This window comes from Trichechus manatus, unplaced genomic scaffold (genome assembly GCF_000243295.1).
Source record: "Trichechus manatus latirostris isolate Lorelei unplaced genomic scaffold, TriManLat1.0 scaffold00048, whole genome shotgun sequence".
Lineage (NCBI taxonomy): Eukaryota > Metazoa > Chordata > Mammalia > Sirenia > Trichechidae > Trichechus > Trichechus manatus.
This window is the reverse complement of record NW_004443984.1, coordinates 458,402-463,978: the sequence shown is the minus strand read 5'-3', so window position 1 is coordinate 463,978 and position 5,577 is coordinate 458,402. Positions and strand designations below refer to the sequence as shown.

At 44.0% G+C, this 5,577-nt stretch overlaps 1 pseudogene; it reads right to left on the bottom strand.

Moving 5' to 3' along the window:
- Window positions 1-2,942: 2,942 nt before the first annotated feature.
- LOC101352115 (ADP-ribosylation factor-like protein 6-interacting protein 1) lies at window positions 2,943-4,012 on the bottom strand (annotated as a pseudogene).
- Between the last annotated feature and the right edge of the window lie 1,565 nt (window positions 4,013-5,577).

The window sequence follows — 5,577 nt, the reverse complement described above, 5'->3', positions numbered from 1 at the left end:
CATGGACTAGAAGGCAAGTGGGGACAGGAAAGCTGGTAATAGGAACCCATGGTTGAGAAGGGACGGTGTCGACATGTCGTGGGGCTGTTAACCATTGTCATAAAACAATATGTGTACTAACTGTTTAATGAGAAACTATTTGTTCTGTAAACCTTCACCTAAAGTACAATTTAAAAAAATCCTAAAGAAAAAAAAAAAGGATGTGTGTGTGTGGAGGGGTGGTGGTGCAGAGCCTATGGAGGGGGAAGAACAGGGCTTTGACAGGTAAGATGATGTTCAAGACTCTAGACCTGCTTCTGGGTAAAGTCTGTCAAGCAGAGCTCACATGAACGTTAGGGTGTACACTTCCATGGCTTTGTTTCCATGTGAGCCCAGGGAGTAACTTTGTCCTCTCCAATCTGGAAGGGGGCTCTGTGGCTGCTCTGACCAGTAGAGAATGGCAGAAGTGACAGTGTGCTACTTTCTGAGCCTAGGCCTTAATCAACCAGAGCTTCCCCTTCCTGCCTCTTGGAGCAGTGCATCTGGGTCAGCCAGCCCCTGTGAAAGAAGTCTGACTGTCTGCTGTGAGGAAGCCCAAGCAACCTAAGGAGAGAGAAGTGCCTGGTTGACCTCAGCTTTGCCGGCTGGGCCAGCCCTAGTACTATGCATGTGGGTGGAGAAGGCACCTCGGGCTTTCCAGCCTCGAACTTGTGAGCCAGCCAACAACCAGAACCCAGGTCTAGACATATGGCCTTACTCACGCCATTGCAGCCATCAGCAAGTCATCCCAGCCAAGGCCCAGTCACCATGGCACAGATCCTGGCCATACTTGCTGTGTCCTGCCCAAATTCCTGACCCAGAAAATCACGAGCAAAATAGAATGGTGACCTTTTTTTTTTTTTTTGAGATTCCAGAAAAAGATTTCCAGAAAAATATTTCTCCTTTTACACAAAACAAAGTAAAAGAAATAATACAGGATTAAACTGTAAAAGTAGTTAATCAGCAGAACATGCACATACACAAAAAATCCAGAATAGGAAGACAGGCTTATTTACAATGAAAAAATACTTGTAAAATTAAGATAATTTTCATATGAAACATTAAAAAAAAACCAAACAAAACCAAACGTATGCTACATGGGTGCTACTGTCTACGCAGTATAAACCAAAACCCAAACCTGTTGCCATCGAGTCAATTCCAACTCATAGTGACCCTATAGGACAGAGTAGACTGCCCCATAGGGTTTCCAAGGAGCAGCTGGTGAATTTGAACTGCTGACATTTTGGTTAGCAGCCAAACTTCTTAACCAGAAGGGGGGAAACCATTTATTTAGGAACAGATATACCACAAGGTAAAGTTTACAGTAACACTGCAATAAATTCACAAAACTATGACACCTAGTTAATCCGAGTTTAAGAATTGTTCTCAAATATGTTGCAATATTTTTGACCTCGGAGGATCACTCCTATAGATTTCAACTACTCTAAATTTCTCGTTACTGAAAAGGAGAGAATGATTATGAGAAACTTTACAAGGAGTTACAAAATCTATGCAGATCAGAGGCCAACAATCACCTCCACCAGTCAGCTCTCACCAACAGCCCCTTGCATTCTTCAGAGAAATATCCAGAAAAAAAGTAAGACTCCAGCACAGTCCCTACCTCCTATTCCAAACCTGTGGGGCCTGAAAGGGTCAGTACTACCATAAGATGAGAATCTTGAGGTTTGCTTTTAAAGACTTATTCTGGTCTTGAAAAATTAGTAGGGTAAGATATTTTCTACAGAAATGAATCTTGACTAACCTAAGAAGACTTTTGTCCTTCATTGGCTGGTTTTGGAGGGAAGGTCGTAGACATGAGTCTTAACCTACTATGTACTTTAGTTTCAGTCAGCTGAAAATATGAAAGTAAAGCTATGTTAGAAATCCTAAATACAATCTTTTGGAAGTCTGCTATTAAAAACCCTCTAAGGGTTTACTTTACTTTTGCTTGGGTTTAGTTTACTTAAAAAGTAAGGATGTCACTTTGGAGACTAAGGGGCACCTGACCCAAGCCATGGTATTTTCAATTGTCTCTGTGAAAGCTGGACAATGAATAAGGAAGAATGAAGAATTTATGCCTTTGAATTATGGTGTTGGTGAAGAATACTGAATACATCATGGACTGCCAGAAAAATGAACAAATCTGTCTTGGAAGAAGTACGGCCAGAATATTCTTTAGAAGCGAAAATGGCGAGACTTTGTCTCACATACTTTGGACATGTTATCAGGAGGAACCATCTCTGGAGAAGGACATCATGCTTGGTAAAGTAGAGGGTCAACGAAAAAGAGGAAAACCCTCAATGAGATGGATTGACACAGTGGCTGCAACAATGGGCTCAAATATAGCAACAATTGTGAGGATGGCGCAGGACTGGGCAGTGTTACATTCTATTGTACATAGAGTCTCTGTGAGTTGAAACTGACATGATGGCATCTAACTACAACAACATTCATGAGCCAGACAGCGATTGGAAGCAGTCTTTGGAAGCAGACAATAGAACCAGCTTCCTGCAGCCACAGACCACTACCTTGCGTCAAGCTCAAGCAAACATTAACTTGAACATTTATCAAGTGTCGCTGGTAACTGTACTAAAAGATAAAGTTCAGTACTATATTATTTTAAAGGGAATTGCCTAAAAATAAGAATTCAATTAACTGTGGGTGAGAAAAATGAAAACAAGTCAGTACTCACAAATGAGTTTTCCATATAAGGTCAACTGATGAGAATGTACCCAGCTATACTTGCCATGAAGACACTATGCACAAAGCCTTACTTGGCAAGTCTTGAATTTCTGTTAACTAAGGGAAGAATGAGGGGGAGCGAAGAGCTACTTCTGTAACATTTTAGTATACAAATGGCATAGTAGAAACCATTCCCAGGGACAATGTATACTCCATTAATCACACTGAAGAAAGCAGACGCATTATTCATTCTTTTCTTTTTGTTTGAGTAGCTTGTTTATCTCTCTCTTGGCCATTCCAATGTGCTTCGAAAGGATTCCATGTTGGTTTAGTCCAGGAAGCAACAGTGGGAAAGTTACGATCAGGTAGGTGAGAAAAAGATTGTGGACTTGCTTTCCCACCCCAGCAACCACAGGAAGAGAAATAATTATGGTCATTGTGGTGGTTAAGATTGTGTGTCAACTTGGCTAGGCCATGATTCTCAGTGGTTCAGGAGATATTATGTAATCATCATCCATGATGTGATCTGATGTGAGCAGCCAATCAGATCAAGAGCCAATCAGACCAGCCAATCAGATCAATCAAGCCAATCAGCCAAGGAAAGGGGAGTTTCCTTGGAGGTGTGGCCTGTATCCAAAATCTATGGATGTTCTGGGAAAGCTCTCTCTCTCTGGATCCTGCATCTGACTCATCATCCTCTGACCATTGGTTTCTGAGGCATGAGCCAGCAGCCTGTCATCTGACCTGCAGATTTTGGGTTTGTCAGCTCCTGCAACCACGTGAGTCAGGAGAAGCCAGCTTCCGCAACAGTGCGACATAAATGTCTCTCTCTCTCTGTGTATATATATGCTTCACTGGTTTTGCTTCTCTAGAGAACCCAGCCTAAGACAGTTATGAAGTACACGTTAGGCTTTTCTTCCTTTAGTGTAAAGAAGCATTTCCACCAGCCCACAGCTCTGCTTCGAGTTTTTACTAGATTGCTGCAAATTTCATGGAATATTTGCTGTTGCTTGGTGGTCCATTTATTGGAGCCAAAAATTCTAGGTGCCAGAATGGGAACAAGGTTGTCAGCCAAGCACAAAAACACAATAAAACAAGAAACACCAGAAAGAACAGATGGATCTAGATGATAGGTCATCAGAAATACCAAAGAAACCACCTCCATGATGGCAGGTGGAAACCAGGCTGTTTCCCATCAGAGGGCTTTGTCAGCCCTCAGCATCACTTCTCCCCATCCTTGCCACTGCTCTTCCAGACTTGCAGTCTCTGCAGCCAGTATATTGGTGCTGTGATTATGGCCTTCCGCCATCATCCCTGAGTTGCCACCTCAGCGAGCTCTAGGGCTCAAGCCACCCTCTAGGATACACTCCACCCCCAGCCCTCATGGCAACCCCAGCCAAAATGGTGACTTTTTAAAGCCAGCTCATTTTAGAGTGGTCTGTTTCAGAGGGATAGAAAACCAGAACACTTGTCTGAACCTTAGTTTTCATCTAAAATTGGGGGTGATAACATAGCCCAGTGGGTCACAATCAGACTCTAGCATATTCAGGGAGATTCTTGACTTAAGGCTCAATTCTGCCACTCTCCAGTCATGTGACTTTGGTCAAGGGACTTAACCCATCTGTAAAACGGAAGTTAATAATAGTACCCACTCCATGGGCTCTTGAGGATTAAATAAAAAAGCCGTTGCTATTGAGTCGATTCCTACTATAGTGATCCTATAGTGTCCTGTAGAGTACAACTGCCCCACAGGGTTTCCAAGATTGTCATCTTTATGGAAGCAGACTGCCACATCTTTCTGCTGAGGAACAGCTGGTGAGTTGAGGGTCAAACGGGTCAGTATATGTGCTACTGCGTAGAGCAGTGCCGGCACAGCACGTGGTTAATGGCTAATAGACACTAGCTATGACTTCACCCATTACCACCCCGTAAGCAGTCCCTGTGTGGTGCAAATGGTTAAAAGCTTGGCTACTAACCAAAAGTTGGTGGTTTGAATCCACCCAGGGGTGCCTCAGAAGAAACACACGGGCTAGCCATAAGTCAGAATCGACTTGACGGCAACTGATTTGGCTTTTTTGGTTTTATCAGCCCATAGGACTGTTGTGAGGATTAAATGAGAGCCCGGGAAGGGCCTGGTGCAGTGCTGGGCATCTAGTGTGTATTGAGTCTGCGTGCACTGTTATTATTAAGGATGCATTCACTCATTGAGCACCTACTATGTGCCAGGCACTATTCCAGGAGCTTGAAACACATCAGGAACAAAACATACCAAGATCCGTGTGTGATGGGGGACAAGGGGCAGGAGGATTGGGAGTGGGTGAAGTTGTAAACTGGTGAAGTCCCCACCCATTATGTGACTTTACAGAGAAAAATGGGGCAGAGCAGGTGAATTATAATCTTCAGTGAATTGCCATGAGGCCCGAGGAGAATGTAGCTCTCTCAGCAGACATGCCCTGTGCACTGAGTGAAGCTGATCTGATTCTAAGCTCTGCCTGCCCTGGAGACAACGTTGCCGTCATCCAGTTCTGGCACCATTCAAGACCCTCCAAGAAGGGGTGCAAATGGGGCCAAGTGCCCCGGGGGCCAGCCCACCACAAGTATCGTCCTGGAAAATAAATCCTGTTTTCCTGGTGCCCTAAATGAAAAGCATATTGCTTGGAAAGTGCCGTTCAAACAGAATTACCGGAACGTTTTATCACCAGAGCAGGCGTTCCGCGGTAGACATCTGGTGACGGCATCAGTTATCATAATTAATTAGATCTTCTCCAGATTCCTGACATGATAGACTGTCAGCAGGAATGGCCAAGTTCAATCGGAGCCACCTCCTGTGTCTGCAAGGACAGGAGGGGGATTGACCTCACACCTGGGTGCATGCCT